Genomic DNA, 14,242 nt, shown 5'->3' on the forward strand with positions numbered 1-14,242 from the left:
TTACGTTCTGTCCTCTGGTGAAGCATAAAAGAATCAAGAGAAGGAAAGTGGTCCAAGTCTGGTCCATTGGTTTGCACTAAATAATAGATTATAAAATGTAGTGAATCAATGAACAAGTTAGATATTTGTTGGTCATTAGATTTTAGGGTAATATTTCTAGTGGCATAAATTATTTTTTCCTCAAAAGTGGAAGAAGATAAATTTACTTTTCTTACATGACTTGGATTGTCTGGATGTAACATGAAAGAACATCAGCAACCATTAATGCACTTTGGCACACTGTAATAATTTGACATTTTGACACTGTTTTTCATTGCCAAGGTGGTTATTTTAAGGGACAAAGGATTCTCTGTAGAGGATGAAGTGAAGTAATTTCTTGTTACTTGTTAGCAAAAAGGCTTTCCAAAAATTTATCCTTGTGTCTTCAAAGTTTCCACTGGAAAGAAAGCACAAATTTGATCTTAGTTGATATGGCTTTAAATCTGAAATAGATTATCCTTGCCTATTTATTCAGCATTTTCTTCTTAAATTTAAATACTCATTGGCTTTTGCTGTGATTTGAATATGATTATTCAAATACAGTTCATGTATCAGATATTTAATCCCCAATTACAATAGTATTGGGAGGTGGGATCTAATAGATTAAATTTTGTTGTGAAAACTCTGCTCTTCTGAGTAGATTCATGGTGTTAATACTATTGCAGGAGTAGATTAGCTATTGTGTAATTGGACTTGTTATAAAAGCAAGTTCATCCCTCTCTAGCTCTCTTATTCTTGCCCTTATACCTTCCACCACAGGAAGATGCAGAGTGAGAGCCCCCATCAAACACTGGCACCATGCTTTTGGCCTTTCCAGCCTCCAGAATTGTAAGAAATAAAGTTCTGTTCTTTATAAATTATCCTACCCATGGTATTCTGTTATAGCAGCAGAAAACAGACGCAGATGGCTCTAATCTGAGGTTGTGTGTTTAATACCTTAGGTTTAATTAAAGCAGCACTAAAATTTTTGGTTCTATCATTAAGTCATTCCTGAGGGAATAATTAGAAAAAATGCAGAACTCCGGGGGAAAAAATTTGAGAAAACAAGGAGTTTGCAGAAGGGTTCTTGTAGAGAAAACCTGAGAAATACCCATGTACAAATGCTAAATAGAATGATCAAATGTTCTCTCAGTACCACCAAGGAACACATTTTTGGATTTAGGAAATACAGCTCGAAAGTGTCCTAAGCATTGAAATGAGGAAAATATCAAGTGATTGAACTCTTGGGATGGATGTCAAAGAAAAGAAGGCCTCTCAAGAGGCAGTGATAATAATGATTGATGAGAAAGAAAAGAAAATTTGAGAAACATTAGAATTTTTAAACAGAGGCAGGATTTTGGCTGAATCGGAGGGAGTAAGGTCAGAGTGACTGCAGGTTGTTTGCTTGAGAGACTTGGTGCTGAGAAACTTTACCAAGATGAAGACTATAGAGGAGCAAGGGCTGTTGAGGTGGAGAGAGTGGATTAATTGTGGACATGTTACTTTTAAGGTAATTACATGAAATTCATTTACTTAGTAATTATAATGCACAAGGTGCTAGGGAAAGCTAGCAAGAGTCTTGGAGAGACATGGAATATTAATTTGAATTTAAAGAAATTCATGCTCTACTAAAGGGAAAAAAGATGTGACTGAAACCCAGTAAGTATTTGTACATGATGCTAAGATTCATGCAAGAAATAGAAAATCTAAAGAAAAAATATTTTTTTAATGTGAAAAATGATTACTCTGTCTCTATCTTCTAGTTAAAATTCATTTTATATTTCATTTGTAAACTAATTATCAATGAGAAAAATTTGGTAAAACCATGAAAGCCTTTATATGTGTTGACAACTTTGGTTGACAGTGAACAAATTTTAATTTGTAATTCATATTTATATTATATTGCATACTATTATGTGAATCTGGATAGAAAGAGTACACTCCCTGGAGCATAAATTTCTCTGGGTTTTGTGAACTTAAGGTTTTTCTTTGCATTTATTATTGATTGAATTTTAAAGTATTTACTGAAGACACAATAGTAAATGAGGTATATTTTTGCCATTTAATTTAGATGGATACTACCATCTAAAGTTGCTAATAAAATATTATCTTTTTAATTAGGAATTTAATATATTATTTTACAGATTAAGACATTTCTAAAATATTTCTAAAACAGATAATATTCATTTACAAATGTATGTCATGAATTTTATATACTAATTTTTACCTCCAATATCCCAATAATTCAAATTATTTTCATTAGCTCAAGCACATTTAGCAATACAGCAAACCATATTTCTTGATTGCTACATTAGAAAGAAAAGAAATTTGTATTTTATATCATTAATCCCTTCTAATGGAGATATAATTTCTGTGGGCTTTTCTTTATTAGCAAAGTCAGAATTTCTGTGTAACCCTTTTAAAAATATTTGTATAGCTTAGAATTGAAGGCTTCTTAAATTTGTTTTTGTATGTAATGCTTTCTATATAAATGTATGTGCTACTAATTTTGAAGGAAGAACAAAGGCCCTGTGAATTATATTGTAGATATTAATGACATTGTTAAAATGATGACAGATTGCTTTAATGGTGGATATGCACTTAATTGGAGGAAGTCTAACAAAATGTGCTATTTCATATTACTTAAAAGAGTTAGTCAAGAGCCATCATCCATTTATAGTCATGTCTTAGCCCAAATCATAAAGCATGTATAGTATTAAAACCCATAGAATTGCAAGAAGCATGTATTCATGCACTGTACATTCATCTAGACAACCCATTAATACTGTTTGTTAACCTTTAATTCAGATGTCTGCAATAAGATAATATAATGTAAAACACAAGTCAATGGAGGGTCGTAAAACTGTTTCTGTTACCATTTTTATTAGCTTGCTATTTTCGATGCTGAATGCAGTTGCACCCCGAAGCAAGACTTGTATACAAGTATGTTATCAATATATTATGATACAAATTTAACCTATTAAATTTGTGACAAGTGTTATGTTTATTGCTAGAGCCCATGAAAATATAGACATTGTTGTTGATAAATATCACCACATCGTTCTCTCTCTGTCATGGGCTTGCCCCTGAAATTCAGAGGACCCATGGGGCTCTCAGCTGCACCCTCCAACTTATGCTGCCATAAAACCCAGAGTGGCTTAGCTACCCAGAGGATTTTACATTTAATTTTTATATTACCTGTTGTATTTTTAAAGGGTATGTATATACACATAGACATGTATTTTGCATAGACAAAAAGGAAGACTATTCTATTAAAATGGGGGGAGGGTAGAATTATGAATGCTTAATGTTCTTTTCACTTATCTGCATTTCCAGTTTTTCTATAAATAAACATATATTCTTGCATAGTAAAACAATGTTAAATTAACTTTGTTCTTGTTGAATAGAAAAAGTGATGATGAAACCATGCTAATCTCCTGGTCATGCTCATAAAACAATCTTCTTGCAATAGAAAAATCAGATAGTTTCTTAGAGGAGGAAACTTGACTGAAGTTTGTCGTTTGATCAGCCAGAGAATCTATGTTTATTACTTACTGAACACAGATGGCAATTATTTTTCATGTTCCTTCAGGGGTCGGGGTTATGGCTCAGTGGTAGAGCCCTTGCCTAGCATGTGTGAGGCACTGGGTTCTATCCTCATCACCACTAAAAAAATAAACAAATAAAGTAAAGGTATTGTGTCCATCTATAACTAAAAAAATCTTTTATAAAGTTCAGAGTAAAAAAAAAAATTCAGAGTAATAACTGACATATAAGTATTAGTCATCAAGATACTTACACTGCCCCTCAACACTGGAGATGATTGACACAAGCTCTCAAGCTTTGAATAGAGTCAGAAAATGAAATTCATTTATTGTTTGTCAGACTCCTATCTTCCCTAGCTAAGGGTTGGTTAGTAAGCATTCACCATTTTTTTCTGGAAAAGTTGACCTTGATTAGGAATAAGGTAGAATAGTTAGGAGACTTCAAAACATAACCATTACCATAAACCACCTATTTAGAGAAGAATGCAAATCACTTTTCTTCTTACTGGTAAGAATGATTGACATAGCTTCTAAATTCACTTAAGCGAGGGGCAAAAAAATCTATGAGTCTTTCCAATTTTCTTTCATCTGTGCACACACACACAAACATATTCACATACATACACATTTGGATTTACATTTGTGAGTTCATAAGAACCAAGTTTATTTATGTAAGTCCTATGAAGTGACTAATAATGTTCTTGCTTCAAAAAGAAAAAAAAAGTATGGGACTTATTGATGCTTGTGTTTCTTGCTAGTTTTTCACAAATCCTTTTTGCCTGTATCCTACTTTTCCTTTAGCTACCCACCCAATATATACAGTTCTTCAAGTAATGCACAACTTGCTTTGATGTTAGATGATTTTTAGATACTTGACTATTAACTTTCTAATCTTTAAAAATTGTCACCATGTGTCTATTTCAGTCAACTCATTTAAACATACACAGATTTAAAATAAAAATATATTGTTGTAATTCTAAAACTTATTTTCTTCTTTCCCAAAGTTTGTGACTCTTTAAATACCTAGAATTTAAGTTTTGAGGTATACTTGGAAACCATGAATTTTTGGTACGATCTCTAGAATAAGTCATATAATATTGAAACAGCTAACAAATATAAGGATTTACATTTAAATCCTTTATTCACTCTCCTAGGGTTTCTTATCATTTATAATTACTTCTATAAGATTATTTACATTATTTATGATGGTAAATAGAGTCATTTCTTCCAATTAAATTGAGTGTGCCCTGACATTCCGACTACTTTATTAGGATGGTGGTCAAGTTGCTGTGTCTTTAATTAAGGACCACTATAATTTGGGCTAGTTGAGTTACTGATAAAAGTTAGTAGTTTCATAATGGAATGGGAAGCAAAATTTATTTTCTCTTTTAAAAGTACATTTTCCTGCCTCCAAACTGTTTTCTAATAAGTCTATTTAAATGTTTGAAAATTTGGGGCAGGTTCCAAGTCTTGCCTGCTAAAACTATTTTATTCCAGCCACATTCTTCTTTATTGTGGACATTATCTCCCCCTGAACTACTGTATACATAGCCTGTTAGAAGACTTGAGAAAAGTCAATTTTTAGATAGTTTTCTACCTCAAGGTAACGAATCGTGACAAATTTATGAACTTAAAAAACCCACATTGGTTGTCTCCGTTTGTGTGGATCTGGACCACAGAGCTGCAATCAAGGACTCAGCAGGACCGTGTTTCTTTCTAGAGCCTAAGAAACCACTTCAAGCTCAAATAATTTTTGGCAGAATTCTGTTGTTTGCAATTATAGGACTAAACTCTCCTTTCCTTGGTGGTTGCAAACAAATGCCAGTCTCAGGTCCTAGAGTTGACCTCAGTTCCTTCCCACTTAACCCTTCCGTATATGTCTAACAACTCAGCAGCCCGTTTCCCAAGGCCAGGAAGAGCATCTTTCTAAACTCAGATAAGACTTCAAACTGACACAGTCAGGCGCTCCCAGGATAATCTCTCTTTTGATTCATTGAGAAGTCAGTTGATCTGGCCTTTCATCACATCCGCTTTATCTCTTCACTTATGGCATGGAAGGGAACTGAATAGAGGGCATAACACCCCTGGAGGCCAGAGTCACTGTAAAATTCTACCTATGACAAAATATGTATTCACATTTTAGGAAACTGTAAATTCAGGGAAGAAGTTTAAAACCAGTAGAACTGTTAGATATTTTCTTTCTCATCATATAGATATTTTATTCTGCCACACAACCTGTTTTATTTTGTTTTGTTTTGCTTTTCATGGCTTAAAAGAAGGACTGATTTCAAGAATCCTTTTTAAATGTGAAATATATTTGAAATGGAGTTGGGAGTGTACTTAGTGCTATAGCACTTGCCTAGCATGCCCAAGACCCTGGATTCAATCCCTAGTATCCCCCCCAAAAAAAGAAAAAAAAATCACAATGTTTTCTGAATAAACCAAAGATTGTAGGAATAGAGTACATAGTGTGTGTTAGGACCTTCTAATTCTAAATTCTGTGATGTTTTCCCCTTTTATTTTACTGTATAGAAAAATCATGTGGATTAGATAATGAAAGTTGACATGGCTCATCTGGAAAGTTCACAGAGCACTGATGATCAGTGTACACTCAAATCTCACTCATAATAATTTCCCTTAAAGCCTTGGGGTTTGGCATTAGAAGGATTTAAATCTATAACCAGAAAGAAATACTGTCATTGAATAGATGTGTGTATGTCACAGCACCCTTGGCATCACATTGAAATGGTAATGGATTATACTATTTCTAGAGATGCAGCAGAAGACAGATGGGAAAAGGGTTAAAATACCTGGAAGCTTTATTGCAGTTTAATGTGATTTTCTTCATTACTCTATGGGAACAATAAAAAAGCTTTAAATATTTCTAGAATATTCCCCTGAGTCAATCACTTTGTTAATGCACAGTGAAGTTGGAGGATGTATTCTTTCTAAAGAAAGCTAAGTTTACTAAGACTTGTGAGTTACAGCACCACCCCCACCCTCCTCTCCCTTTTCTAATATTAATCTATAAGAGCTATAGTTAGGTTTCTCAGGCATTGCTCACTTTAGGGGAAAAGCTTCCTTGTGATAATCACTCCTTGTAGGGATTAGTTAGCCTCTCAGAAGATTCTAAAATCCTCCTGGTTAAGAATCATTTAATACTTTCCACAACATATTACATAGAGTATTTGGGGGCAGCATGTCCATGGAGCATGACAAGAGTAATGGTGAAAAAATTCTAGGCCTTTTGTGACAGCTTACTGATTCCAGAAAGTCAACAGGACTTTGGCCAATAGTCCCTAAGGTGTTATAACTAGTTGAAGTAGAGCTGGGAACTTATAAACTACTAAAAATTCTGCTTCACTGCACTTCACTATTAAACATTACTGAAAATGTGTGGCATATACCCTCTTTCTATGATTCTCTCTTTTTTTTAATTCTCTCCTTAGTTATCTAATTTCTAAGTCATTCTCTTTCTTCTAGTAAAAAAAATATTTTTAAAATATGGATTAGAACTTTGTATAGATGGTATTTCGTAAGTCAAGTTAAGAGTAATTTGCTGAAAAGCTAATTCACCAATATTCAGGGCTGCATGATCCATAGAATTTGCCACTCATGTTTATTCCAAATGGGCACTTTCAGATAGCTATATCCTAGAGAGATATAGGCTTATTAAATCAGTCCATGAAAATTCAGCTACTGTTAAGTTCTTTAAAGATGAGGTAAAAGAATATAACTTAATATTCACAACACAATATATAGCAATCTCAGGAACAGAAGTAGAAGCTAATTTGGGGGCAAATGCACTTTTAATAATATTGTGACCAAAAGATGATGTCACAATTCACCTAATTCTATATCATGATCCAAAGAAATATGTATCAATAGTAATGCTAGGTACTCTGTATACTTGTCTCACTTATTAATAACTCATGAAAAATATATCATCTCCCTCAATAAATGTTAAATAAATATTGGGTGTATTTTCATATCTGACAGGCAGAGCTAGAATTCAAACCCAGCTCCATCCAATTTCAAAGAATATGCAAATCAGTTATGACATGTGGATAAGTATAAAGTTGTGTTATATATAAAATCAGACTGATGGTTAATGTAATCTGACCACCAAAATAACCATAGATGTTAGGCTGTGCCTTCCTTAGTTATATACTGCTTTGTTGAGGTTGGCTGGTGTGAAACACACATATTTGAAGATGAAAGTTATCAACATTCTGTCATTTTCTCTCTCTCCTCCATATGGAAGAATGCACTTTTAGTGATGTTTCTCCATATGGAGAGAGAGAGAGAGAAATAGAGGAATATCTTAAAAGTTTTTTCTCTAAATCAAAAAGAGAAGTAAGCCCCAACAGGGTAGGATATGGTACTCTTGCTCATGACTGTTTTCTCAAAGTTTAGTACATTTCCTGACATAAAATAGTTTTTAAAAAATTTGTGAAATGAATGAATGAATGTTAACAAATGCCCAGTCTTTGCCATTCTGTGAGAGTGTTCTTCAAACATTTTACTCTTGTGTTTCTTACAAAATGAAGGGTACCATCCTTTTTTTAGGTAACTCAAGTCTGAGTCCAGGAGTTACTCTATTCTATGCCACAATGTAACTTCTGACCTCCTTTTGCTAGAGTACTCCTACATCCTTCCTCTCTATGCCACTGGTTTACACTGTGGTTCAAATCCATACCCTCCTATAAACTACTGGGTTACTTTCCAAAGTGGTGTCTGTGCCTAAAGTTTTGAAATCCTCCAGTACATCTCACATGATGCTGTTACCTTCAGAAATACAATTCTAATTATTATTTATAAATTTGGAATCATTCAGTAATTTCACTTTGTCCAATCATGATGACAAATATCTTGAATGAGGCTGTTAGGGTTTCCATATTAGTTTTCTCCCAAAAGCTCATGTGTGAGACAATGCAAGAAGGTTTAGAGGTGAAATAATTGGGTTATGAGAACCTTAACCCATTCAGTGCATTAGTCCCCTGATAGGGATTAACTGAGTATTGACCCAGGCTGGAAGGGTGTGGCTGGAGGAGGTGGGTCATTGGGGTGTGCCTTTGGGGTACATTTGTTATCTGAACTTGGTCTCTCTCTGCTTCCTGGTAACATGCTCCCAGCTTCTTTCCTCCACCACCCATTTCTGACATGATGTTCTGCCTCACCTCAGGCCCCAAGGAATGGAATAGGCCAAGAATGGACTAAGGCCTCTAAAATCAGGAGCCCCAAATAAACTTTTCCTCCTTTAAAATTGTTCTTTTCATGTCATTTGGTCATAGGGCAAAAAAGTCACCTGAAACAGAGGCAAACAACAACAACAAAACATCCTACAATGAGTTCCCTGATTATTAGTATTAATTTTGGATTCTATTTCTGCCAGCATTTTTTAGAATGTTTCGTTATCATTTTTTCTTATCATTACTGAATCCTTAATCTCTTCTCCTGGAGTGAAACCATTCTGCAAACATTTGAATATAAAAATAATTTTGATGTTAAAAGATAATTTTAAACTGGGGCTGGGGCTGTAGCTCAGTGGTAGAGCACTTTCCTAACACAGGTGAAGCATTGGGTTGGATCCTCAGCACCACATAAAAAATAAATAAATAAAATTATAAAACATATACATTTAAAACAATGATTAAACTCTTCCTTGATGAACTAGGACACTAATTTCAACTTTTTTTTCATAAATAATTGTCTACCTCCTGCTTATTTCTTATCCTAGCTTAGCCTGGCTTCCACCACTATGACTCCACTGAAACTTTTCTGGCTAAGTTGACTTCCCCGTCACTAATTCCAGTGTTCAGAATTAATCTTCCTTGGCCTTATACAAATATGACAGCTGTTCACCACTTTCGTTTTCCCTGAAAGATTCCCTTCCTTTAACTTTGTTGCATCACACTCTCCTTGTTTTCTTTCTATCTCTCTGGTTATATTTCATTTTCTACCACAGCCTCTTTCTTCTCTACGAGGCTATTAAATGATAGTTTCTCAGAGTGCAGTCATAAACTCTCCGTTTACTTGATATCTCCATTTGAAATTAACATCAGATATTTATTGAATGCTTAGCATGTATTAGGTACAATGCTGAGAAATAAAATTAAAAATTTAAAAAGCAGACCCTGGACATCTAGGAAGTGATCTGATACAGTAAGGCCATGCTGTTCTCCTGCTGGGCATAAATAATCTCTCCAACATTACACAAGGTCACTGTGAGACCATGAAACAAAATAAGACCACTTTATAACTTTGTTTCAGCACAGACAAAACAAGATTACTGTACAGAATACCAAACACTCCCATATCCTGGCTCATATCTGGGCCTGCTACTTTATGGATTACACATTTAGACTTGCTATATATAGTCTGCATTAATCATGGGTAAGATTTATTGAGATGTCCAATCACAGAATCACCCCCACTTCCCGAGAGTGCCCCTTCTAGAGCAAAACCTCTGCTTGCTTGGCTCCTTCCCCAAACCTTCAACCAAAGCCCATATCCTGTAATAGATCCCTCTTAATATTTGCCCCTAAGCTACCCAGCAATCCCCATGTTGTGCTTTCTCTTTCACTGACATAAGTAATAAACTCAACCTGTTCAATTACAAGTGTTTTTCCTGCTTTTTGGTCTTTGGTTGGAGAGCGTGGACAATTTAAGCTTTTTAAGTATATTACTTTTTAAATTCTTGCAACAACTTTATAAATTATAATCATCACTATTATCTTTCCCAGTGTATATGAAAACAAACCAAGGCTTAAAGATGTTAAAAATTTCACCCAAGACTAGTCAGTGTTAGAGAATTTGAACTTGGATCATTTGAGTCTAGAGCTAGCACTCTCAAGAAATACACTAAGGGCTGGGGTTGTAGCTCAGTGGCAGAGTACTTGCCTAGCATATGTGGGGAACTGGGTTTGATCCTCAGCACCTCATAAGAAAAATAAATAAAGGTATAAGATATTTTAAAAAGAAATACACTAAGTGTCCTCAATAAATTTTATTCAAATAGACTGAATAAATAAATTCCTATTTGCAACTCACCATCCCCTAACTTGAGACATATGGACTTCCATTCTCTTTTATGCTTTGATATAGTTTATTTAACCCAATATAGCCAAAATATTATCATTTAAACATGTAATTAGAATAAAATTATTACTGAGATGTTTTATATTCTTTATTTTAAACAATATCCTTGAGATCTGGTGTGTAAGTTACATGTACAGCATCTTTATTTGATCTAACTGCACATCAGGGCTTAACAGACACATGTAGTTAGCACAGCCTAGAACATGGAAATATTTCTGGCTTTAAGAAATTTAGTCATGGCTTTTTAATTTTAGCAAAATGGCTACCCTCCCAAGATATACTATATCAATGACAATAAATGCTCTCTTACTTACAATATACCAGGTAGTATGGTTAAATTTCTTCTTTTGATTTTTTTATTATGTGTAAAATTTTTACCTTCTGATAACAGCTTAGCAATGCTGTGATAGATTCAGTTATCATAATATAATCGGGGTATGTTTGCAATATATTGACTTGGCTTAAAGGACTATATCTTGCTGTCAAATTTCAATATCATAGTCTTATTTTAACTACAAATTTATCAAGAAAAGCTTTTGCTTATCAGAACCTTCACATTTTCCAAGAGTAGAATAATGTAATTCCAAAATACACTGACAGAGATATGCAGCAGAAAATATCAGAGACATTTCATTATTTTCTTCTTTAGCATGCAATAGCTCAGCATCACCTTATCTTAAAAACAGTAATAGACAAATTGCATCCAGGAGCTCCTGGATGAACTTCTTGATAATCAAAAAAAATTGTATGCTTAGCTATTTAATATTTAAAAGACCATTGAGATCTCTTGAAAACTTATGATACTTTTATTCCAATTAGGACAGTGATGGAAATAATAAAGTCCTCTTTAAAGAAAATTCATCTCATAGTGATAAGGCTATAAAATGAAAATGTAACTCTATTATTCTCATGAATATACATTTAGTATAGACAAATTTCCAATTTATTGGCAGTGATAACTATATCTCAGATGAATTTAAATAAAAGAAACTGATTCATAGGAAGAGATGATATCTTCTTAGTAGATGAAAACAAAATGTTATCCCATTTCTGATGGGTTTTTGTTAGCTCATAACTGTTTTGTAAAAATCTTATTAGTCTCCACCTCTAAATTTCCAAGAATAATGACAGAAATAAACAGGAGGGCCACAGGCCTTCCTGTCCATGTTATTGTTGCACCTAGAATGTTTATTTGCTGGCAATATTAATAATTCACTCTTGTAGAAGATCTTATCTTTTCATTTTTTCTCTTTCTCATCATTCAGTCATTTTTATTAACTCCAACTCTTCAGGAGTATAGGAGAGAAAATGGAACTGGTGAAAGCCACAAGAAATTTGGAGAGAATTTTAACTTGTCCCAAATACAACTTGGTCAACACAGAGTGGACAATAGAAAATGGATTCATGCTTATAATTTTTGATATACTCTTTCTAAGAGACATTCTACTATGAAATCCCGATTTTATTTTTCTTTTAATTGTCCTGCTTTGCCTTTGAGCCGGATCCAAATGGACAATGGCACAGATATCTAAGACCCTAAGAGGAAACTCTGGAGAAAGGAACTGGAAAAAGGAACTCCTTCCATAAGTGAGAATGGGGGAATTCTCTGTTATTGCTCCCCTCTGTTTTGCTTTGGCTTTGTACCTTACTTATTTGGAATTCTGCCAGAGGACAGGAGGCTTAAACTCTGAAAGAATCTATCCTTTCTGGCCAGAGGAACTGGAAAAAGGACTTTCTGAGACCTAGAGGGTATGGCTGGCAGAGAACCATGGCGGGAGAGAGCTGGAGAAGGTCATTCCTAATTTTCCAGTTAACAATAAATATTTTAAATACCATAGTCATTGCTAAACTTGAAATTTATACAAGTTTAGTATTTTATTAATGCTTTCTCTAGGTATGACAATACGATTGGTAGATTTCTAAAAATATAATGTTAACACTTTTACCTTCTTAACGACAATGTAAGTAAGGACTTTAGAATTTTGGGAATACTTTATCAATATTTTCCTGCTATTGATTTATGTCATTATAGTCTTAACTATGGTTTTTATATGTGTATGTACATGTACATATATTTGTATTTATTATTATATACTTATGTATTATGTACATATATTAAAATATACACATTATTATATACTTATATGCTATTCTAAACCATCAATATTAGCTTAGATTTACCCACATGTTTAAACTTTTTTTCCCTTGGATCTTCCAACTTTCATCTGGGATAATTATCCATTTACCTAAAAAAAATACCATATAGTATTTCTTTTTTTTCCTTTTATATCATATCATTAGATTTCAAAAACACCTCTACTGAATTGAACTTAGTTTCTTTTTATCCTATAATATTGCTTGTATCTGTAGCTTGAAGTCCTTCATTAGAAAGTTTTTAGCTATTAGTGGTTCATTAAAAAGTTTTTAGCTATTATCTCTTCAAGTATTATTTCTTCCCCCTTTTACTCCTCCTCCTCCTCCTCTTCCTCCTCCTCCTCCTCCTCCTCTTCCTCCTTCATTTTTACCATTCTTTAAATGGTGCATTATAGTTGTACATACTAGTGGGATTCATTGCCACATATTTGTACATGAACATGATATAACAATGTAATTTGGCCAATATCATTCTCCAATACCCATTTCTTTCTGTATCCTCTTCTTTTTTAGATTTCAATGTGTTAGCCTTTTCCATGGTATAATCTATGTCATTTATAACATTTCTGTTCTTTGTCTCTTCATGTTTAATTCTGTGAAGTTTCTTCTGATCTGTGCTCCTGTTTCCTGTTTCTTCAGCTATGACTTTTCCAATGTTAACTCATCTGTTGATTTCTTATTTTGGTTATTGTCAATTTTTCAATTCCAGAATTTCCATTCATTCTTTTTATATAGTTTGAGGTATATAATGAAATTTCCAATCTTTCATGTTCTTGAACTTCATTAGTCTACCTATTAAAAATTTTATGTACTCCAATTCTGTTTTTTGTTCGCATGGATTTCTATTTTATATTATTTTTTCTGACTTTGCTCATGTTGAAATATCTCTTTATGGGTGTTTTGTTGTTGCTTTGGTTTAATGCTCTGGGTCTTATATAATTATTTGTAGAAGTAATATAAAACCTAGGATGATGTATCCTTCCTATCAAGATGAGTTCTGTTTACTTCTTTGAGGCACTTGGTGATACTGAAACCAGACTTTCTCTACTTCTATTGGGGGGTAGGGTCTGTGTAAGCTACAGACTTCTGAAGTGAAGAAGTGTTTGCACCCAATCAAGGCAAGGGATGCCTACCAGCATCAGCTCTGAGAGTCCCTGTTAGCAAAGTCAGATTCTTCTTCACTACCATTGAGCAGTTTGTTACATTTCTTAATGGCAGGTTATGCCCTTTATTGTTATAGCTGACCCCAGAAGCTCACTGCCAATTTCTTCTTCCTGTGTTCTTGTCTGAAGAATGAAATTTGTGGACATCATAAGACAAGAGTGAAAGGAGTAGAATTTACTCAAATGTGAAGAAAGCAGAGAGAACACCCAGCATGGTGAGAAGGGAACAGATAGCAGGTTGCCACTTTAATGTGCTAGTTT

The sequence above is a fragment of the Ictidomys tridecemlineatus genome, chromosome 5 (genome assembly GCF_052094955.1).
Source record: "Ictidomys tridecemlineatus isolate mIctTri1 chromosome 5, mIctTri1.hap1, whole genome shotgun sequence".
Lineage (NCBI taxonomy): Eukaryota > Metazoa > Chordata > Mammalia > Rodentia > Sciuridae > Ictidomys > Ictidomys tridecemlineatus.